This window comes from Odocoileus virginianus, chromosome 20 (assembly GCF_023699985.2).
Source record: "Odocoileus virginianus isolate 20LAN1187 ecotype Illinois chromosome 20, Ovbor_1.2, whole genome shotgun sequence".
NCBI lineage: Eukaryota > Metazoa > Chordata > Mammalia > Artiodactyla > Cervidae > Odocoileus > Odocoileus virginianus.
Genome location: NC_069693.1, coordinates 7,034,891 through 7,059,193, shown reverse-complemented (window position 1 = coordinate 7,059,193; position 24,303 = coordinate 7,034,891). Strand labels below are relative to the sequence as shown.

General features: G+C 43.8%; 1 protein-coding gene and 1 long non-coding RNA gene across 4 annotated transcripts in view; one reads left to right on the top strand and one right to left on the bottom strand.

Annotated features, from left to right (window-relative positions):
* The window catches only part of ELSPBP1 (epididymal sperm binding protein 1), a 113,534-nt gene that overhangs the window by 47,636 nt on the left and 41,595 nt on the right, over positions 1–24,303 (top strand). The gene's annotated exons all lie outside the window — the stretch shown is intronic.
* On the bottom strand, positions 5,684–8,275 carry LOC139030030 (uncharacterized). The gene is made up of 4 exons (XR_011482356.1): positions 8,140–8,275; positions 8,026–8,058; positions 6,317–6,457; positions 5,684–5,855 (listed from the first exon to the last, which is right to left on the bottom strand). It is a non-coding gene; the product is annotated as an uncharacterized lncRNA (long non-coding RNA).

The following is a 24,303-nucleotide window of genomic DNA, read 5'->3' as shown; positions in this document are numbered from 1 at the left end:
CCAGAGAACTGCTGCTTTTGAACTGTGGTATTGGAGAAGATTCTTGAGAGTCCCTTGGACTGCAAGGAGATCCAACCAGCCCATCCTAAAGGAGATCAGTCCTGGGTGTTCATTGGAGGGACTGATGTTGAAGCTAAAACTCCAATACTTTGGCCATCGGATGCAAAGAGCTGACTCGTTGGAAAAGACCCTGATGCTGGGAGGGATTGGGGGCATGAGAAGGGGACGACAGAGGATGAGATGGCTGGATAGCATCACCGACTCGATGGACATGGATTTGGGTAGATTCTGGGAGGCCTAGTGTGCTGCGGTTCATGGGATTGCAAGGAGTAGGACACAACTGAGCGACTGAACTGAAATGAACTGAATGTCTTGAATTATGATTTTGCCCACATCTAAGCCAAGAAGTGGAGTTGTTGGCTCATGTGGCAGCTCCATTCTCAGATTTTTAAGGAACTTCCACACTGTTCACCACAGTGTGAACAGTGTGGCAGTACCAGTTTGTATTCCCACCAACAGTATAGGAGGATTCCCTTTTCTCCACACCCTCTCCAGTGTTGGGAAATGGCAACCCACTCCAGTATTATTGCACGGAGAATCCCATGGACAGAGGAGCTTGGTGGGCTGCAGTCTACTGGGTCACAAAGAGTTGGACACGACTGAAGTGACTTAGCGTGCATTCCAGCATTTATTGTTTGTAGATTTTTTGATAATGGGCATTCTGACCAGTGTGAGATGATACCTCATTGTAGTTTCGGTTTGCGTTTCTGTAATAGTGATATTGAGCATCTTTTCATGTGGTTTTTTACGGTCTGCGTGTCTTCTTTGGAGAAACATTTATATCTTCCACCCAGTTTTTGGATTGGGTTGTTTTTTGATATTGATTGGGTTGTTTGTATATTTTTGAGATTAATCCCTTGATGGTTGCTTCCTGTGAAAATATCATCTCCCATTCTGAGGGCTTTTTGTTTTGTTTATGGTTTCCTTTGCTTGGCAGATTTAAGTTTTATTAGGTCCCATTTGTTTATTTGTGTTTTTATTTTCATTACTCAAGGGTGTGGATCAGAAAAGTTCTTGCTGCGATTTATGCCAGAGAGTGTTCTGCCTATTTTTCTAAGTTTTATAGTATCTGGCCTTGCGTTTAGATCTGATACAGAGCTCTTTGATTCTATGCTACACCATTCTTTCAGGGCTACATGAGTCTTCCCTATAAGGTGATGCCCATTGATTTCATTGTGCAAAGCTGAGACGTCTCAGAATCTCACCCATCTCGGATGAGGGTTAGGATTCCAGGAAGGGAAGACAGACTCCTAGAAACAGGAACTTAAGAATTTAGAACTTCTCTCCTATTCTGTACAGGCTTCCCAGGTGAATCAGCAATAAAGAATCCACCTGCAATGCAGGAAATGCAGGAGACGTGGGTTCAATTGCTGGGTCTGGAAGATCCCCTGGAGGAGGAGATGGCAACCCACTCCAGTATTCTTGCCTGGGAAATCCCATGGACAGAGGAGCCTGGCAGGCTACAGTCAGCGGGGTCACAAAGAGCCAGACACGACTGAGCAACTGAGCACTGCCTATTCTATTCTGTACAATCCTTTAGCCACACATACTCTGTACAAAAAGGAACACCCGATACACTGCATGTGAAAGGAATCCAGAGATTCTGGTATAGCTTTGCTTGGCAGTTGCTTTGCCTGGAAATTTGCAGAATACGCAGATAGCCCCACCAGAGAATTCTAGGTGAGAGCAAACTTTAGAGCAGTATGTGGGTGGAATGGAGAAACGGCTCTAGGCCATCCTTTGCCCCCAAGGCACCTGCGATGGCCATTTAATGGTGCTTTCAGAAGGAGTCCCATCTCTTCCTTGAACAGAATGTTCTAGGGGGCATCTGAGAGAACAAAGTATTAAGCTCCCCTCCTCTCCACTTCATTAACCTTAACGACATCCATACTACCCTCATCAGACACAGAGAGAACCAAAAAGCCATCATGTTACTACTTTACTAGATTTGCAGAGATGGTCAGCAGCACTGGGTAATAGCCACTTGAGCTACCTGAATTGTCTAGTGATCAAGGACCCCTGCTTTCTCACAAGATTTTCCCACAATCCTCTCTGCTGCCTGCACAACCGTATCCTGTGTCCACATCCCATCCCTGCCCTTTTTTGAAGAGCTTCCTGGAAGCACCATATGATGCAATTTTGTTCTTTTCAAATAATTCTCTTTTTAAAAAATTTTTTGGGTATTTAACTTATTTTCCTTGACTATTATCACTAACACATTTAATCTCGCAGCCTTTCAACAGTTTTCTGTTTCCTTAGTCCTCTCTTGTTTCTTTGCTTCTTTGTTTATTGAAGTTATTTTCCATTGTTTCTTCCCCATTTAAAAAATTTTTATTTGGTTGTGCTGGGTCTTAGCTGCCACATGTGGGATTTAGTTCCCTGACCAGGGATGGAGACCCGGTCCCCAGCAGTGGAAGTGCAGAGTATTAACCACTGAATCAAGAGGGAAGTACCCCCCCTTTTTTTTAAATTGAAGGTTTATGGCAACCCTGCTTCAACTGGCAAGTCTATTGGTGCCATTTGGGTGGGTAGTACCTGGAAAAGGGAATGAAGCAGGGCTAGAAATGATGTTTTTGTTTTTTTTTTTTTAATATAGCTATCAGTTACGTGGAGTGTTTAGTGGAAATTCACCTAGCTGTATACATATGACATATGTGCTTTATAAAATCTAAATGAGATGGTTAGAAGCATCACCGACTCAATGGACATGAGTTTGGGCAAACTCTGGGAGACAGTGAAGGACAGGGAAGCCCAGTGTGCTTCAGTCCATGGGGTTACAGAGAGTCAGACACGACTTAGTGTACTGAACAACAACCATGGATAAATAAAACACAGTATATCCAGACAGAGAAATATTTCTCAACCATGGGAAGAAATTAAATATTGACATGAGTGACAATGTGGGGTGAGCCTCAACAACATCATGCCAAGTGAAAGAAGCCAGACACTGATGGTCACGTACTATATGAAATATCCAGGAGAAGGTTGGGGCTAACAGTTCCCAGGGGCTGGAGGGATGAGAGATTGAAGAATGACTGCTCGTGGGTACAAGGTTTCCTCTCGGGATAACGAAAATGTTTTGGAACTAGACAGAGATGATGGTTGCAGATGATGGTTGCATTGTAACTGTACTAAATGTCACTTAACTGTTCACTTTAAAATGGTTAATTGTATATCATAAATTTTATCTCAAAAAACTAAAAGTGTATACCATAATTTTAAAATTGTGTAAGGGGAAGTGAGTTTCTCTAAGAATTTAGTTAACTTGCCACAGATTATGGCAATTCATCAGGGTTTTTATTTGAATGCAAGTTGATCTCCATAAATATACTACTGGTCTCCCACCCCCACCCCAGCCAGCATTGCACTGACTACCACTGAGCTTTGGTTGTATCTTTTTTGGAGAGAAGGAGTCATTCACACGGAAGACAGAGGAAATCTTTATTGGTCAGAATGACTAGGGAAAGGATGTATTTTGAGAGGCAGATGAAGAATCCTGTAACTTCTGCCTCTCTGAGAACACCAAGACTTACAGACTGTGGATGAAAAGAGAGATTACCATCAGTATCTCAGCCTGTCACCTCCAAGATAGGATAACCCTTGCTTCTCCTTAATTGGACATCTGGTCTACCTCTAAGGTCTACACAGCATGAATAAGTAGAACAGGATGGCTCAGTGGTAAAGAATCCGCCTACCACAACCTGATGTGGGTTCAATCCCTGGGTCAGGAAGATTCCCTGTCTGGAAAATCCCATGACAGAGGAGTCTGGTGGGCTACAGTCCTTGGGGTCGAAAAAGAGAAACGACTTAGCAACTAAACAACAAAGAGAAGGTGTATTTCTCTCTCACTCTCAAATTCAATATGCCATTATTGATCATTCTAAGTTGCTGATTTGCATAAATTATGTTTCCTGGTGGCTCAGCATTAAAGAATCCACCTGCAATGCAGGAGACCCAGTTTCTATCCCCAGGTCAGGAAGATCCCCTCGAGAAGGGAATGACCACACAGTCCAGTATTCTTGCCTTGGAAATCCCATGGACAGAGAAACCTGGCAGGTTATGGTCCATAGGTGGCTAAGTGTTGGACACAACTGAAGTGACTGAGCACAAATGCATGTAATCCATTATTTGAACAAATTTCCTAAATTGATAATTTTCAATGTTAAGGAAGTTGTTAAAATTATGGAATTGGAGAGCTATAGCCAAGCACCACTGATACCCTTTTATAAGGTAATGAAAAGCTCACAGATGAGGCAGCATCCAACTGAAGGCCAAGTTTAGAAACCACGGAAACCTCCTGGCATCTTACCAAGAAGCAAGTCTGCAGATCAACCCAGGAATTAACAACTATTGACTAAGCTCCAGGGAAGGTTCAAGAATCAACCCAAATCAGCTGGGGGAGGAAGTGGGGCCCCTTACACACATAAAAGAGTACAGTTTCTATGCCTGGGTTCCAATGGGGCTTCACCTTTTCTGGAAGCCTGACAAGAAAGTTCAGCCCCATCATTTACTAGAATTTCATTGTGGATAGGGAATGCCCGGGCTCTTTGTCTTCCTATTACTGGTATTGTAATGCCGGAAAGGTATTTCCAAATTAATGGCTGTCTGGTGTGGGGTGTGTGTGATAAGTCACTGTCAGATTCTTTGTGACCCCCATGGACTGTAGCCCACCAGGCTCCTCTGTCCATGGGGTTGTCCAGGCAAGAATACTGGAGTGGGTTGACATTCCCCCTTTCAGTGGATGTTCCCGACCCAGGGATCAAATCCGTGTCTTCTGCGTCTCCTGCATTGCAGGCAGATTCTTTACCGTGGAGCCAGCTGGGAAGTCCAGAAATGGGTAAGCTCTCCAGTGTCCTTAACCACACTTCTCCTTCTCCTATCTTCTTTTCAATGGAAACTTGAAAAGTTTCAAAGTTTCAGTTCTTCGTTTGAATGAGATCACAGACAAATCATCCAAGCCAGGGGCAGCAAACTAGAGCCTGCAGGCCAAATCCCACCCATCATCTATTTCTGGATGGCTTGTGAACTAACAGTTTTCTCATTTTTGAGTGGTTGACAACAGTGGTTGTATTTCCAGTGAAGGAAAGGGCAATATAATAGAGAAGCAGAGATATTATATATATTTTTAAAAAGGTTGAAACAAAAACAAAAATCACAAGGTGACTGGTATTTTGTGACTCCTGAAAATTATATGAGATTCATTCATTTATTTATTTTTTGACCATGCCTTGGGGCATGTGGGTTCTTATTTCCCTGGCCAGGGATCGAACCCACACACCCTGTAGTGGAATCTCAGAGTCTTAACCACTGGACTGCCAGGAAAATCCCTTCTTGCTTACAGTTTATTTTTAATTTTTTCGAGACTCAAATTTAAAGCTTATAAATAAAATCTTATTGAAATACACCCATATTTATTATTATTTTTATAACCTGTGGCTGTTTTTGTCCTCCGAGGAAGAACTTAGTATGGCCTGTACAGCCTAAATTACTGACTAGTAGGTTCTTTACCGGGAATGTTTGCTGACCCCTGATCTAAGCCATCACAAGAAAATCTTGACCCCAAGCTTCCCTTTCTATTAACCCAGAGGATCCCCTCTTTAAGATATCTATAAGATCCCCCAACTCCATCCTTCCTCAACCAACTTACTTGTAAGGAGAGCATTGTTTCCATTTTCCATCTTTGTTATAATCTCCTGTCAATGAACACCAACTCCGACTCAAAACATAGCCTTCCTTGGTGCATTTATAAAAGTATTTATTTCTGTACAAGAAAGGGAAGGTGCAGCTTGGGGGATCTGCAAAGAAAGGATGGAGCAGAAGGAGAAACATAAACATAAAAAGTCTTAGCCTTAACCATCGCTGCACTCACAACACATGCTTTCTCTACCACACAGAACTGTTTTCGAGGCGGTTAAACAACATCAAGGGCTTCTGGGGTGGCTCAGTGATAAAGAGTCTGCCTGTCAATGCAGAAGATGCAGGAGACACAGGTTCAGTCCCTAGGCTGGGAAGATCCCCTGGAGACAGAAATGGCAACCCACTCTAGTCTTCTTGCTTGGGAAATCCCATGGACAGAGGAACCTGGAGGGCTACAGTCCATGGGGTCACAGAGAATCAGACACGACATAGCGACTAAACAACAACAACAACCCTGTAAAGAGGCAGGATTTGGATGCAGGTTTATCTGACAGCAAAAACCATGTAGCCAGCTGCTTCTTGGATCCTAGTCATCTAAACACATGCTAGCAATGCTCACCTTCCGCAGTGCAATACCGCCATCTACCTTGGAATATCTCATCGATAGAGCACCAGGCATAGTCACTGCGGACAGAGATGCAGTTGTGGTAGATAATGTCATCATACACAAATGGAAAGAAACAGGAATAGTTTTTATACACTGGAAAAGAGAAAAAAAGCAAACTGACAAAGGGAATTGACTTTCTAACTTAGTCTGTCACACTTGATGGCACCTACCTCCCTCACATCCACATGCGGCTCATCTCTCTCCCTGCCTTCTCTGGGTCTGGCACAAAAATAGCCAAATGAGTATCAAAGGAAGTGTGTTTCATCCCGGACCTGGGGGCAGACTGGAGTCACTGGCTTCCTTTTCAGGGAAGTCCTCTACCCACTGTGCACCAGACCCAAGACGCAATTCTAGAGTATTTTTTAGCATCTTTTATCTCTCTCTCTCCTAGTAAAAGAAACCTCTTACCTTTCACAGTTTGTCCCTAGGTATCTCTCAAAGCTGACCACTTGTCTTGACTACTCAGTGACTTATTTCTGGATGCTTCTAACTGATTTGCCCCATCTCTTCTTCACACTGCAGCAAATATCTTCATTCTTGAATACTAACCTGACTCTGCCACACCTCTGTTCACATTCCATTTTTCTTTTTTTTAAAAAATTATTTATTTATTTGGCTGCACTGGGTCTTCACTGCAGCATGCAAACTCTTAGTCACAGTATGTGGAATCTAGTTCCCTGACTAGGGGTCGAACCTGGGCCCCCTGCATTGGGTGCATGGAGTCTTAGCCATGAAGTCGAGCCATCACTCTTAGGATAAGAAATAGCATTGAAGTGGCTTATGATATCCTACTTGACCTGGTTCCCAGCTGCACCTCCAGCCTCACCTTGGATCACCCTTCCTTGGGCTCTCTCTGCTCAAGCTTTGTAAGGTCTCCCACGTGTACTGCCGTCTTTCTTGTCTTGGGGATTTATAGATGTGATCTCTGATTGGCAAGAACATCACACACCCTCTTCCTGTTTACCCTCCCCTGACGTTCATCCTAAATGTAAATCTCTGAGGAACTCCCTTGAACATCCAGTCTATGCTGGATCCACTTGTATAGAACTTCCTTACAAGCTCCCTTATACTTCTTATAAGTTCTCATATTTATTTAATATGGAGTGACTCATCCAGTGTCTCATTTGCCAGGTGTGACCACATATATGTTGTTCAACGGTAGACCCATGGTGTCAACTGATAGGTCAGGACTGGTCCAGAGGAGAAACTTAACCGACAAACAATAAAATCCACAAATGCTGATGTTAATTTCAGTGGAGAAAAAAGTACTTTTCCAAAGGAGAGGATCTTGGAGAGCTGACTTAACTGGGCCTTGAAATATATGGTTTGGCTACCACGATCAGGGAAGGGTCTTTTATGCCAGAAGAACAGTGAATGAGGAACTTCCCTGGGTTTCCAGTGGTTAAGACTGTGTTTCCATGGCAGGACATGGGGTCAATCCCCCTGCAGGGAAGTAAGATCCCACGTTGGCAGTGTAGCCAAAAATAATTAACTAACTAAAGAAAGAAAGAATGAAAAAAGAAGAATAGTGAATGAAAGAGTAGAACAAACAGGAAAGTAAGTGCAAGGAACTTTCAGAATGTAACATTGTTTCATGGGTGGGGTGAGATGGGACCTTGCATTTGAGATGCTAACAAATTAAAAAAAAAATGTCTCCTTACCTGGGAATGGAGGAGAGATATGGACAATCAAGTCTGAAAGAGAAAAAAAAAAAGGCAGAATTTAGACCGCCTCCTAAAATACTCTATTCCCAGGCAAATGGCAATTACAGGTACCTTGAAGCTGACACAGCCAACTGCTCTTCTGTTACAGAAAACTGTCACATTTTGGATGACTTATGGTTACTTCTAATTTGGACAGGGGATTTATGTTCACCCAAGACAGTCCATTAATTCAGGTATGAGCACTCACTATTCCTCAGGTCTTTCTTTGTGTAAGTCAGGATAAATCCGCCCCATCCAAGGTCACTCAACTTTGACCCATTGGTTGAAATTCCACAGGTCTGAAAGTTGGATGGAACATCTAGCTTTTGCCCACATGCCAACATTTCAGGAAAACAACCTGTTTGTTCGTTCAGTGCTAGGGGCTGAGTATTTACAGCAGCCTTGGTGATTTTGTTTGATTTCCTTTCGTGTCGTTTTCCACGTCATTTTGCTCTTTTATCATCCCTGAACCTGTTTCAGGAAGTGTCTCAGCAGCACTTCCACTGTCATAAAAGTCAGGTTGAAAGTGAAAGTCACTATCATGCTCGACTCTTTGCAATCCCATGGACTATACAGCCCATGGAATTCTCCAGGCCAGAATACTGGAATGGGTAGCTGTTCCCTTCCCAGGGGATCTTCCCAACCCAGGAGTCAAACCGGGGTTTCCCGCATTGCAGATGGATTCTTTACCAGCTGAGCTACCAGGGAAGCCCTAAAGTCAGATTGGACCCAATTAAAGACTAGAAAGGAAATATGTAGACCTGTTAACCAACAGCATTAGCTTGTATTTAATTGGCCATTCCTATGTTCCAGCCATTGCCCTCAGTTGCTCTTTACAACAACTCTGTGAAGGAGAGATTATAATTTAGAACACTCTTCTCATCCCTGACCCACCTAAGTTTTACGGAGGAGAAAACATAGGCAATGGGAAACTCCTGAATGTTATATGACCACTGACTGGTGGGAACAAGGTTCCAACCCAGGAAGTCCTGGTACGGAGACTGCGTTCTGGACACAATATTGATATTATCTTGGAATTGTCACCTACCTATGAAAGTGACTTAACCAATATACTTCACTCTCCTGATCCTTGATATGGTGATGCTCACTCATAGGTCTGCGCAAGACTCTATGCCTCAGGAGCTACGGCATGGTGAGTATGTCATCTGTGTTAGCCAGTATTAGCCCTGCTTTTCAGAAAGTAGCTGAAAAGTTGTCAACGTTTTTGAAATCGTGATTAAATAAATGATTGTTCTGGGTGGCTTCCTGCACTTAACACCTTCTGCTAATTATCTCACAGAAATGATGCTTACAACACTACGGTAAGATTGGTATTATTACATGCTATTGTGGAGCCCTGTACTAGGGTCATAGGCATGGAGTCTTATACCAAGGTCACAGGACAAAAATCTCCAGAATTAACCAAGCCCCATAGCAACTATTGCCATGAGCCTACTCACCTAAACTGACCAGTTACTTGACCCCATATTAGGTAAAGTACCCACCCTGTAGCATCCTAACCACTCACTCAATGCCACCCTTCCTGTTGGAATTTTCTGTCTTGAGGCTATAAAAACTGGCCACTAGCCCACCAGCATCTCCCACTATAATAAACTCTATTCTCCTCTCATTCTGCCTCGTGTCTGGAAATTCTTTTCCAACCCTCGCACACACCACAACAGTAATATTTATAGATTGCAGAGTATTAATGATGATCTCTGTTTTGTAGATACTGCAATGGAGGCTTAGAGAGGGGGTGGAAATCACTGTTAAAAAGCCAGAGAACTTGTGAAACATCGCCAGTCCAGGTTCGATGCCTGAGACAGGGCGCTCAGGGCTGGTGCACTGGGATGACCCTGAGGGATGGGATGGGGAGGGAGGTGGGAGGGGGGTTCAGGATGGGGAACACATGTACACCCATGGCTGATTCATGTCAATGTATGGCAAAAACCACCACAATACTGTAAAGGAATTAGCCTCCAATTAAAAGAAGAAAAGCCAGAGAACTAAGAAGCAGTTCAGGTACTCTGGCTGCAGAAAATGAGCCTCTGAAATAGTCCTGCCTCTGGGGGGTTGCTGTTTCCAATTCTGGACCTCTTCCAGGTGGTGCCGCCCCAAAGCTGAAGCTCCACCCTGGGCAGATTAGGGTCATTTTAGGATAAAACCATGGGTACTTAACGGCTTTCCTTGTGGCTCAGATGGTAAAGAATTTACCTGCAATGTGGGAGACACAGGTTCCATCCCTGGGTCCCCCGGAGGAGGGCAGGGAAACCCACTCTAGTATTCTTGCCTGGAGAATTCCATGGACAGAGGAGCCTGGCTACAGTCCATGGGGTTGCAAAGAGTCGGACATGACTGACTACACTTTCTTTTCTTTCTATGGGTGCTTAAATTTCGTTATAAACGCTAACAGTGGCTGCGTGAGTTTTCTGCTTTGTTCAGCCATGGCAGTTAACCTTTACACCTTCTTATCTCCACAGTTTTTAATCTTCACGGCCTTCTCCTCATTTTACAGATGAAAGGGCAGAAAGAGACTTTCACTTAAACCTTTCCCACACAGTCAGAAAAAAAAAAAAAATGCACGCAGCCTGAACTCTCACCCAGCTGTGTCTGATTTCAGGAAATAAGTTATTTGTTTTACGAACCTGGAGATGATCCTTTGCTGTTTCATCTGCTAATACTGATGAACGAGACTAAATCCTTATGGATCTTCTGTGTTTGTACTTTATGCCCTTATCACACTGTATGCCTGGGCAGACATTACATTTTTATCATCAGATCCCCTCCTCCTCCCCGCTCCTTCTTCTCTCCCCTTCTCTCCTCGCTCTTCCTCCTTCTCTTGCTCCAGCTGATGCTGAGAATAAATGCCACCACCAACTGTATGCCCAGTGTGTTCTGAGAAAGAGGAAGCTAAAGGCAGCCCTCTCCCCCTCACCCCAGCCCCCTGACATCTGAAGGCTGACCAGGCACTTGGGGCACGCTAGCCCTGTCCTCCAATCAGACGTCAATCACTCCCAGAATCACGATCTCAGACAGGCGTCCTCTGAGATCTTGAGAAAGTGAGATAAAGCAAGAGCCCTTCAGCAGTGTGTGGAAGCACAGACCAAAGCACATTCACCATGTTACAAACTACCAGACACCTCCTCCAAAAAGAGTGACCGCTGCCTCTTTGTCAATTACACCTTTCTCATGCTATTCTGTCTTCACTCCAGAGAAGATGAACCGAGATACCCAAGCATAGCATTGCCTCCACTTTCTGATCACATCCAATCTTGGGTGAGACCCGGCTCCCTTAACCTAAGCTGCTCCTGCTACAGTCTCCCACCCAGAGCCCAAACCCTAGAATAGATCCTAACACTCTCTTCCTGAGACAGCCCATGGTATACCCTGGGCCGTGTGGTCTTCCTGGTTCCAGTGAGTGGGAAACCAGTTTGTTCAGCACCCCTGTGTTCCTGGTGGGCTTGGGTTAGATGCAGGTCATTGACAGTTCCAATGATTTTACCTACCTTTTCTATATAATCCTTACAACAATGATAAGAGATAAAGATCATTTGCCCTCTAATGAATTGTTTTCTGGAGAGGGAATACACTGAGTTCAAACTTCAAAGGGGTTATGAAAGGGAAATCATGTCAGTCTTTTCAGCCACCCCCAACTCCTGCCTCCCCACAGATAACCATGTTGTAATTCCTGTGAAACCTACAGAGATAGTTCATGTATATTCAATGTATATATTAATAACATTTTAGTCCCTTTTTAGACAAAGGAGAACTTGACTTACATATTGTTTATTTTGAAGCTTCCTCTCTTAACAAAAGATCTTGGTAAACTTTCTAAAGCAATACATAATAAGCTTCATTCATTCATTCTTTCTTCCTTCCTTCTTTCTCTCCCCTTTCTTCCTTCTTTCTTTCTCCTTTTTCTTTCCTTCCTTCTCTCTCTCTTTTTCATTGTAGTAAGAACTTTTCACATGAGATCTACCTTCTTTACAAACTTTTGAGTGCACAAACCAATAACTGCTAGCTATAGACATTATGTTTTCCAGCAGACCTCTGGAACTTATTCATCTTGCGTTATTGAAATCTTCCACCCATTAAGCAAACTCCCTATTGCCCCTTCTCCCCAGCCCTTGGCTCCCACCAATTCTACTAGTGTGACTATTTTAGATACTTCATCTAAGTAGAAACACGCTGTATTTGTCCTTTTGTGACTAGCTTATTCCACTTGGCGTCATGTCCCCCATGTTCATCCGTGCTGTTCCATTCGACAGGATGTCCAGGCTTCTTCCTTCCTAAAGTATTATAACCATTATACAGATGAGAAGGCTGAGGCTTAAAGAGAGGCAAGTTTACCTACTGATGATCACTCAACCAGCAAGAGGAAAAGCCAGGATTTGAACCCAGGACACTCAAAATCTTCGCTTTGGCACTAACCATTAGGCTCTATTTAAAAGATACTATGAACATTGGCTAGACTCTGTTTCCTGCCCATCTCACTCCAAACCACCACCTCTTAGGTCTCACCTTCTTAGTCTATCCTCCCCTCCCCGACACTTCTGGTGATCTCACCTGATTTCAGCCCATATAGACAGAGGACCAGGGACAGCCATCTCACCAGGCTTCTCATCACTCCCAGTGAACTGCAGGTGGCCTGCACAAGCAAGCGTCGCTTCTGACTTTATGCCCTCCAGTTTCTGCTCCTCCTACTCCTGCTCTTCTGACTATTCACAGACTCACTCCACAGCCTTTTCTCCCATGCCCCGAATCCCAGGCTGCCTAGAAAAATCAGGAACCACCATCTCAGAAAGCTCTCTAGCAGCATTCTGGAAGTGCGGTCCCTGGACCAGCTCCACCATCTTCACCTGCAAACCTGTTAGAAATGCAGGTCCTTTGGCCCCTGCAGCAGACCTGCCGAAACACCGAGGATGAGACCAGTCGCCTGTGTTGCAACAACTCACCTCCTGGTGAGTCGAATGTTCGAAAAAGTTTGAGAACCACTGCTTTAGAGCTCGATTCACGCTTCCTCATCTATTTCATATCACCTACTCCCTTGATTATTAAAAACAAAAAAGACTAACACAACATTGTAAAGCAATGATACCCCAATAAGAAATATCATTAAGAATTTCCAAAAGAAAAATGCATGTTTTCTATCCCTGATTTAATAGAAACTCTAGCAATAATTTAACCAAAGTTTCTCAGCCTGGACATTGGGGAAAAAATAAATAGAGACACACAGAGAAAGTCCTGTAAGAAAGGCAAAGTCATCTTTAGCTTCCTGAATAAGTAAGGCTCAGAAAGGCTAGGCATCGTGCCTTGTGGTCAGCCAGTATGTGTAAAGGATGGATCTTGGTCCACTTTAGAATTCCTCCCCCACCTGCCATCTCTGGAGGGATCTGGGAAGAGTGCTTTATAAGAGAGAGAAGAGACTGGAAGAGTGACTTCCCCGAAGGAGGCGGGTGTCTTGCTGGACTCCCTGGGGCAAACCAAGACGAGGAAGAAACTGTGCTGGAGGCCAAGTATCATGACAACGCCAGGAAGGGAGGCACTTAACGCTCATCCTGCAGATCTTGTCTGTGCTGAGATCTTTTCAGACGTTATTTCACTTCTGCCCCAACATACGGAGATGGGGGACTGCTTAGACATATGTGTGCCCTTTCCAAAAAGAGATGAGAAAACGGAATATAAGAGAAGAGGGGGAGCTGATAAAGGCATGGAGAAGCCTGAGTCTCTCTTGTCCGATGCATTGATGTTGTTGTGTAAGTTGGGTCCAACTGTTTTGCAGCCCCATGGACTGTAGCCTGCCAAGCTCCTCTGTCCATGGGATTTCCCAGGCATGAATACTGGAGCGGGTTGCCATTTCCTTCTCCAGGGGCTCTTCCCCACCTAGGGATCAAACCCATGTCTCCTGCATTGGCAGGCAGATTCTTTACCACTGAGCCACCAGGGAAGCCCTGTCTGACGCATAGGTTTTTGCTTTTTCTATATCTCTGTTTTGCTGAACCGATAGATGCCTGGCCTCTCTGCAGTTAATGAGGTCACCTGTCAATCAAGAGTAAGCAACATGGCTGGTATCAACACTTCACCGGAAGGAGCTGAGAGAAGTCTCACGCAACTATGTGGCAAGGGAATTGTATCCGTGGTTTGACATCTGGGGAAACGGAGGCTCCAAGAGGCAACATCATTTGTCAGAGTTACATGGCTTGTGCAGGTGTGGAAGGGAACAGGTTCAACGCGGGCACCTGGAGGAGGGCATGGCAACCCACTCCAGTATTCTTGCTTGGAGAATCCCAAGGACAGAGGAGCCTGGCAGACTACAGTCCATGGGGTTGCAAAGAGTCGAATCCGACTGGAGCCACTGAGCTTGCACGCACTCACTTTGATGTCAAGCCATCTTGCTCTTTCACGCCCCATTGTTCACAGTGATCTTTCAGGTCCCTTCACAGGAAGCCTGGTCTCTCCAGAGTCACAGGTTCAACTCTTACTCTCTACCCACGAACTCACTTCATCTCAGACTCTTGCTAGTTGAGAGATTCTGCAAAATTGCTTTTGCTTTCTCAGCTTGTACACCAGATTTCTAAAACATCTGGGCTACCTGCATCTAATTTGCAAGCCCAGTGAATACTTTTTTTTCCTTTGAGTAATTTCAATTAATTATTTTCCATCACACTGTATAGTCTATTACCATTACTGTTCAGGATACCTACCAAGAAAATCAGTGTAATGTGAGGTCAGTTTTCTATACCTATTATAATTATTATTTTCTATTGTTGTTGACCATTCACCAAGTTGTATCCAACTTTTTGCAACCCCAGGGACTGCAGCATGCCAGGCCTCCCTGTCCATCACCAAACCCCGGAGTTTACTTAAACTCAAGGCCATGGAGTCGGTGATGCCATCCAACCATCTCATCCTCTGTCATCCCCTTCTCCTCCTGCCTTCAATCTTTCCCAGCATCAGGGTCTTTTCAAATGAGTCAGCTATTCACATCAGGTGGCCAAAGTATTGGAGCTTCAACTTCAGCATCAGTTCTTCCAATGAATATTCAGGACTGATTTCCTTTAGGATGGACTGATTTGATCTCGTTGGTGTCCAAGGGACTCTCAAGAGTCTTCTCCAGCACCACAGTTCGGAAGCATCAATTCTTCAGCAATTATTTTCTATAGCTATTATAATTATTATTTTCTGTACCCATTATTTAATAGGTTCATACTTTTGGCAGATATTTGACTTCCTGTCATTGATTAGGGACGTTAGCTTGTGCATCTTTGACTTTGTTTCTCTCTTTTTGGGGTGAATTTTTAAAAACACTCTTGATTCTAATTATAACTTCTCCCCAAGATAATGGGAGGTTATACTCCTGAATATTTATGAGGCTTTGGAGGCAGTGACGAGTGTGTGCTCAGTTGGTGACGCACGTTCTAGGGATCCATCCCACCCCATACCCTAAAGTCATGGATGGGACGCTACGAGCAGGGCCGAGAACACCGTACGCTCTGGATGGGCCAAAGTGGACGTTAAAGAGAACCCATTATTCCTTTCCTGCTCAACCGAAGAGTCATTATGCCCCGAGGCACTCAACCAACTGTGCTAAACTATTTTTCAAAACCAAAGTGGGTGTCTAGCCAGCAGTACTGGGAGGGGTGGGGTGAGGATGAAAGGAAAATTTGACCACAGTCATGAACACACCAAGAGACCGTGCTGGGGGACTTGCCCGGTGGTCCAGTGGTTGAGGATCAGCCCGCCAGTTCGGGGGCCATCGGTTTGATCCCTGGTCTGGGAAGATGCCACATGCCACAGAGCAACTAGGCCCGTGAGCCCCAGCTACTGAAGCCCTTACACCTAAACCCGGTGCTCTGAAACAAGAGAAGCCGCCTCAATGAGAAGCCTGCGCACCGCAACTAGAGAAAAGTTGGGCCAGCAACGACGGCTCAGCACTGCCAAAGAGAAATAAATAACTCTTAAAAAAGCAAAAGAGGCAGCACTGGGCTTGAAATCCTAGAGATTCTACATAAATACCTCTAACCGCTGGGAAACAGAGAAATTACCGATGATTCTAACAGTAAGGCGGTGATGTGAGGTTCAACTTTATCTTCTGCCAAATGGAGAGATACATGGCACTGGGTTTAGATTCTTGCAATACCAACTCTAGAACTAGAAGAAAATATATGAGCATTCGTGTCAGAGGGACACTAACTTTCAAATTCTGAATTTGCCACTGATTTGTTGGGGACGATAGCTAAGTAACGACTATCTTTTATAAGGGTTGTTTAAGATCTGTATTTCATAGATGCACAGCACACAAGGAAGAAAAGTTGTTCACCCTTCACTGGTGTCTGTTGTTTTTTAAGAACTGAATCATTGTAAATAAGATATGTGAATTCTGAAACCTTGTGCATACTTCTCCTGGGACAGCCATAACGAAACATCATGGACTGGGTGGCTTAAACATCATGCGTTTATTTGCTCATGGTTCTGAAGACTAGAAGTCCATGGCCAAGGTGCTGGTGAATTCTATTTCTGGAGAAGGGTCTTTTCCTGGCTTTTGGAGGCTACTTCTTGCTGAACTTAAGGTCTTTGCTCTGTGCTCACATGATGGGGCAGGGTGGGCAGGTAGAGAGAGAGAAGGCAAAGAAAATAGATCTCTGGTGTCTCTTTGGGGACACATGTGCATTTGGGGGTGGGGGACACCATTCAGTCCTTAATACCCTGATTTATCTCTGCAAAATGAGATTATTGGTATCAGCCTCACTTATACAGTGGGAGAATCTGAGGTTATTGGCATGAATTGTGAGTCAACATAAAAAAGCAAAGATATCTTGATTCTTGGAAAAGTTGACCCATACCCACATGTAAACAACTGGAACTTAATGTTAGTCTGCAGCTCTCGTGCAGTTGATAATTTCAAGAGAGAGCTAGGGGAAATTCCCTGGTGGTCCAGTGGTTTAGTCCCTGGCCAAGGAACTGAGATCTCACAAACCACAAGCCCAGAACCAAGCAAAACAAAAAGAGAGAGAGAACTAGAGATGTGAGAATTCACTGATTGAAGAGATAGTGGGTGAGCATTTGGTTCGGGGCCAGAAATGTCTGGGCTTGAATGTAGTATCTGCCTCTTTCTCACAGGGACACTCTGAGCAAATTGGATTCACCTGTTCTAATCTGGTTTTTCTCATCTATAAAATTGGGGTCATCAGGGGCTTCCCTAGTGGACCAGTGGTGAAGACTCTGGGCTCCCAGTGCAAGGGAGGGGGGCGGCCCGGGTTCTATCCTTGGTCAGGGAACTAGATCTTGCATGCCTCAACTTAAAGATCTCACATAGCCAAACAAATAAATAAATCTTTTTAAAAATTGGGGTCATTAAAGTATTTTTCATTTTTCCCACCAGACCTGCTCATCCTGCCTTTGCATCTCTGTACATGACACAACCATTCCCCGGGACGCATGGGTCCCACTGGAGCCTCGTCTCTTCCACTCTATAGAGCCAATCTGTCAGCCAGTCCTGCAGACGCTACCCCTGAAATCTATCCCAAGTCCAGCCACCTCCCACTTCTGCCAGTGCTGTGTCTCCAATCCAGCCACAGTCATTATCCCTTTGAATCACGACAGCCACTTAACCAGTTTCCCTGGTTTTTACCCCTGTCTCCCCTAATTCCCTCCACAAGGAGCCAGTGCTTTTTTTTTTTTTTTTTCCAGTATTTATTTCACTGTGCCAGGTCTTAGTTACTGCATTCAAACTTTTAGTTGCAGCATATGGGATCTAGTTCCCCGACCAAGGATCGAACCCCAGCCCCCTGCATTGGGAAGGTGGCATCCTACCCACTGGATCACCAGGGAACTCCTGAGATCCCGTGGCTTCTAGGATGATAACGTTCCATGACTTCAGAAAGAATGCCAAAGCCCCTGCTTGATCTGACCTCCCAAACCCTCGCTCAAAACAAGCTCCCTCCTGCTATTCCTCAAACGTCCTAAACACACCATCTTTTATATCTGCCAGTCGGTCTTTCAGAGACTCAGCTTCTCCAATGCTTCAGGCAAGACTTCACTCCCTCTCTTTCTTCAGCTCTCTGTGACTTAAGGCCATCTGCTCAGAAAAGCCTTCTTATTTCTGAAACAGAAATAGACCCACAGATCCAGAAAAAAAAAATCTTATGGTTACCAAAGAGGAAAGGGGAAGAAGAGATATATTCAAAGTTTGGGCCCAGCAGAAACACACTACTACATATAAGTACATAAACATCATGGTCTGACTATTGTATAGCACAGGGAATTATACTCAATGTCTTGTAATAACCTGCGATGGAAAAGAATCTGAAGAAAAAAATATATATATATATATTATTTTATATATTACATGTATATAAAAGGATACATATACACACATAAATAAAATTGTATCACTATGCTGTATACTTGAAATGAGTACAACAGGATAAATCAACTACTCAAATTAAAAAAAATTTTTTTTAAACAAAGAAAAGAAATGGATAAACAAGATCCCTACTGTGGAGCACAGGGAACTATATCCAATCTCTTAGGATAAACAGTAATGGAAAAACATGTTTTAAAAAATAATGTATATATGTGTCAAACTGAGTCACTATACTGCTCAGCTGAGACTGGCACAACATTGTAAATCAACTGCACTTCCTCATTTTTTTTTAAAGCCTCCTTAGTCTTCCTGTCTAAAGTTCTGACTCCCATAGCTCGCTCTCTCCTTCTCTCTTAGCCTGAGTCAGCGGTCTGCACAGGGCTTATCTCCACCTGGCCTGCTTCTCCACACTCATGCCCAGATATCCTTGTCTAGGACCCCGTGTGCTTAATGCCTGCTACCTCTCTCCTCCACGACAGTGTGGACTCAGGAGGCAGCCTTTCTCCTGATCAACACTTTATCTCCAGTAGAATGAAACAGCCTGAGATAAATAATAATACGTGTTCAGCAGCCATTATTTTAGACTTTGGGGGTTTTTGTTTTTTGGCTTGTGGGATCTTCATTCCTCGATCAGGAATCAAACCTGTCTACCCCGTGCAGTGGCAGTACAATGTCCTATCCGCTGGATCATCAGGGGATTCTCCAAATGAATGGGTGGCCCCCTCAAAGGCTTGGTGGGAGAGATTTATATATCTGAACAAAATTGTCTTTGTTAAATCCTCAACATTCATTGGAAGGACTGATGCTGAAGCTGAAGCTCTGATACTTTGGCCACCTGATCCGGAAGAGCTGACTCACTGGAAAAGACCCTGATGCTGGGAAAGATTGAAGGCAGGAGGAGAAGGGGATGACAGAGGATGAGATGGCTGGATGGCATCACCGACTCAGTGGACATGAGTCTGAGTAAACTCCGGGAGGTGGTGATGGACAGGGAAGCCTGGCGTGCTGCAGTCCATGGGGTCACAAAGAGTGAAACATGACTGAGCGACTGAACTGAAGTAATGATTAATATTGAGGACGCTGTTCCTGCTGTCAGATTGCCTGGATTCAGCTGCTGGCTCCTCTATTTGAACCTAGACTGCTTTATGCTTCACTTTGCTGACGCACAAGCTGGAATAACAGCAGCACCTAAGGACTCCCCTAGTGGCCCAGTGGCTGACTCTGTGCTCTCAGGGCTGCGGGCCTGGCTGCAACCCCTGGTCAGGGAGTGACACCCCACATGCTGCATCGAAGTTTCTATGTTCTGCAACTGAGGCCAGGCACTGCTGAATAAGTAAATGAAATAAAAATAAATATTAAAAAAAAACAATAGCACCTAATTTATAAGATTGCTGTATTATAAGGGTTATTCTGTGTAATGCAATTAAAACAATTCCCTGGCACAGAGTAAGTGCCCAATAATTGTTTTCTTTAATCTTTGCTACTGCTAGGAAAATCTGCAGGAGATGTGGGTTCAATCCCTGGGCCAGGAAGATCCTCTGGAGAAGGGAATGGCAACCCACTCCAGTATTCTTGCCTGGAGAATCCCGTGGATGGAGGAGCCTGGTGGGTTACAGTCCATGGGATTGCAAAGAGTCGGACATGACTGAGTACTAACACATGCACACTGTCAGAAGAACTATTAGGACAGTTATAATAATAATAAAATCATTATGTAAAAATTATCACCATATTATATAATCCTATCAAAGTCTCTGTAAGGTAAGCAATAGTATGAACCCAATTTGTGGATGGAGAAATCGAGGTTGAAAACACACAATTTGTCTGAAGCGTAACCACTGGTAAAACGTGGGTTTGGAATTCCAATCTCATGTTGTCTGATTCCATACTACATGACCTTCTTGGGAAGGGCCTCCCAAGTTCACAAAATCATGCTTTACTCCAATAGTGAAGTAGAATTTTTCTCTTTTACATGAAGCTTGAACGGTGATGGGCTCAAGCCTGACCCCTAGTGGATTTCTTGAGGGAGGGGGTTCTCTTTCCTCCCCACTCTGGCCAATACTTACCTTTGACATTTTGATGATAACCATCCCACCCCTGAGAGGTGATACCTAATTGTGGTACTGGTTTGAATTTCCCTGATGATGAGAGATGTTGAATATCTTCTCACATATTTGTTGGCCATCTGTAAGTCTTTGGAAAAATGTCTATTCCAGACATTGTGGAGAAGAGTTTGGAGGTTTCTTTAAAAACGAAAAACAGAACGGCCATATGCTCCAGCAATCTTACTTCTGGGTATATAGCCAAAGTTAATAAAGTCACTACCCTGAAGAGATGTCTGTACCTCACCCCAAGTTCATTGCAGCATTGGTCAAAACAGCCAAGATCCAGAAACAATCTGCCTCCATCGATGAATGAATGGATAAAGAAAATGATATATATCATTATGTATGTATAACTGTAACTGTGTGCTGTGCTCAGTTGTATATAATGCAATAATATTCATCCCTAAAGAAGAAGGAAATCATGCCATTTGTGACAACGTGGATGAACCCAGAGGCATTATGCTAAGTGAAATAAGTCACACAAAAAACAGTGTGTTAGTGGCTCAGCCAAGTGCAGCTGTTTGTGATTCCATGAGCTGTAGCCCTCCAGGCTCCTCTGTTCATGGAATTCTGCAGGCAAGGATACTGGAGTGGGTTGCCATTCCCTTCTGCAGGGGATCTTCCCAACCCAGGGATCAAATCTGGGTCTCCTGTATTGCAGGCGATTCTTTACCAACTGAGCCACCAGGAAATCCCTTATTACCGCTGCATCTGGGTACACCTGTTTTTTCCTGGGAAAATCATTACAGGGGATATTTGGTATCACGCTGAGCCAAGAGCATGAGGAACTTAAGTCAGGATTCAATCTCATGTTCCTAGAATCATCCATTCTAACTACTGGATCTTCCATTTTTAATGGAAGATTATTTTTAGAGGTTCCAAATAGGAAAAGGACTACGTCAAGGCTGTATATTGTCACCCGACTTATTTAACTTCTATGCAGAGTACATCATGAGAAATGCTGGGCTGGAGGAAGCACAAGCTGTAATCGAGATTGCCGGGAGAAATATCAATAACCTCAGATGTGCAGATGACACCACCCTCATGGCAGAAAGTGAAGAGGAACTAAAGAGCCTCTTGATGAAAGTGAAAGAGAGGAGTGAAAAAGTTGGCTTAAAGCTCAACATTCAGAAAACTAAGATCATGGCATCTGGTCCCATCACTTCATGGCAAATAGATGGGGAAACAGTGGCTGACTTTATTTTTCTGGGCTCCAAAATCACGGCAGATGGTAACTGAAGCCATGAAATTAAAAGACACTTACTCCTTGGAAGAAAAGCTATGACCAACATAGACAGCATATTAAAAAGCATAGATATTACTTTACCAACAAAGGTCCGTCTAGTCAAGGCTATGGTTTTTCCAGTGGTCATGTATGGATTGAGAGTTGGACTATAAAGAAAGCTGAGCTCAGAAGAATTGATACTTTTGAACTATGGTGTTGGAGAAGACTCTTGAGAGTCCCTTGGACTGCGAGGAGATCCAACCAGTCCATTCTAAAGGAGATCAGTCCTGGGTGTTCATTGGAAGGACTGATGCTGAAGCTGAAACTCCAATACTTTGGCCACCTCATGCAAAGAGTTGACTCATTGGAAAAGACCCTGATGCTGGGAAAGATTGAGGACAGGAGGAGAAGCGGGCAACAGAGGATGAGATGGTTGGATGGCATCACTGACTCAATAGATGGGTTTGGGTGGACTCCAGGAGTTGGTGATGGACAGGGAGGCTTGGCGTTCTGTGGTTTATGGGGTCACAAGAGTCGGACATGAGTGAGCGACTGAACCGAACTGACTAAACTTTTTAGAGGATCGCCTATTCCTCATAAAAAACTAAAACGAGCCTCCTGGGTCCACAAAAATGCTGTTTCCAGACTTAAAAAAACAAACAAACATGATCTACAGTATTTAGTTAACTAGTTTGTTGTTTTTGTATTCAATTGAAAATGAACCCTCGCTCATAACCAGTATTCAGTAGCTCCTGAAAAGTTTAGGTATTTCCCATTATCTAACACTTTGGCCACCTGATGGCAAAGAGCCCACTCACTGGAAAAGACCCTGATGCTGGGAAAGATTGAGGGCAAAAGAAGGGGGCGGCACAGGGTGTGATGGCTGGATGGCATCACCCCGACTCAATGGACGTGAGTTTGAGCCAACTTTGGGAGATAATGAAGGACAAAGGAGCCTGGCGTGCTGTAGTCCATGGGGTCGCAAAGAGTCAGACGCGGCTTGGTGACTGAACAACAGCAACTTTCTCCTGTGCACTAGACACTGTTGCCCCTTTGGGGAAGTCTTCCAAGGAGGATTACAGCATACGCCTATGGAGTGCATCAGTGTGTGTCTTCATGATGGAGCCTCCCCTTCATTCAAGAGGCTTTGAGTCTATGAACTGACTTATGCTGGGAAATCAGGTAAAGGGCTTTGATCCTAGCATGGGGTCTCAAAGGTGGCCCTTTGGATCTTCCCTGTCATAGGTCTTTTAGCGAGCTGTTTGTTGTTTTTATTTCTGAAAAAGCTTCATTTAGATTATCACCACCAGAGGTCTCCAAGGGTCCACCATTCCCTAGGCTCTAATTAGTTAAGTGATCCCTGTTGCCTGGCGTAATCACCAAGGTCTCTTTGCACCTTAAGAAGAATCAGTTCTAATGAGATGGATGAAACTGGAGCCTATTATACAGAGTGAAGTAAGTCAGAAAGAAAAACACCAATACAGTATACTAACACATATATATGGAATTTAGAAAGATGGTAACGATAACCCTGTATGCGAGACAGCAAGAGAGACACAGATGTATTGAACAGCCTTTTGGACTCTGTGGGAGAGGGCGAGGGCGGGATGATATGGGAGAATGGCACTGAAACATGTACATTATCATATGTGAAACAAATCACCAGTCCAGGTTCGATGATACAGGATGCTCGGGGCTGGTGCACTGGGGTGATCCAGAGGGATGGGATGGGGAGGGAGGTGGGAGGGGGGTTCAGGATGGGGAACACATGTACAGGCAGATTCAAGTCAATATATGGCAAAACCAATACAATGTTGTAAAGTAAAATTAATTAATTAATTTTAAAAATTATACAAAGAAAAAACTTGAAATAAAAAAAAAAGAAGAATCGCTAACACCTGGGTTCACTCACTGCCGGGTCTGCCCATCTCCATAGAGAGAGTTAAACCCTTTTCAAAGACTATTCTTTCTACCAACAATTCCAGACTAGAAAGACAAATCAGAAGCATTCTTTTCAGAGGATCACCTAACCCTCATGAAAAACTACAACAAGCCTTCTGGGTACACAAAGACAATGTTTCCAGACTTTCTTTTTTTAAAAAAAACAGGATCTATAGTATTTAATTAGTTAACTAATTTGTTGTTTTTGTATTCAATTAAAGTATAGTTGGTTTACAATGTTGTGTCAGTTTCAGCTGAATAGCACAGTGGTTCATATAAATACATACATATTCTGTTTCAGATATATATATCTGGATTGGATTCTTTTCCCCTATAGATTGTAATAGAATATTGAGTATAGTTCCCTGTGTTATACAGTAGGTCCTTGCTTTGTCTATTTTATATGTAGAACTGTGTTTCTGTTAGTCCCAACCTCCTAATTTAGCCCCCCTTCTCTTTTGGTAACCGTGTTTGTTTTCTATGTCTGTGGGTCTATTTCTGTTCTGTAAATAAGCTCATTTATATATATGTATATATTCCACCTATAAGTGATATCATATGATATTTGCCTTTCTGACAGTAAGAATACATTTTAAAAT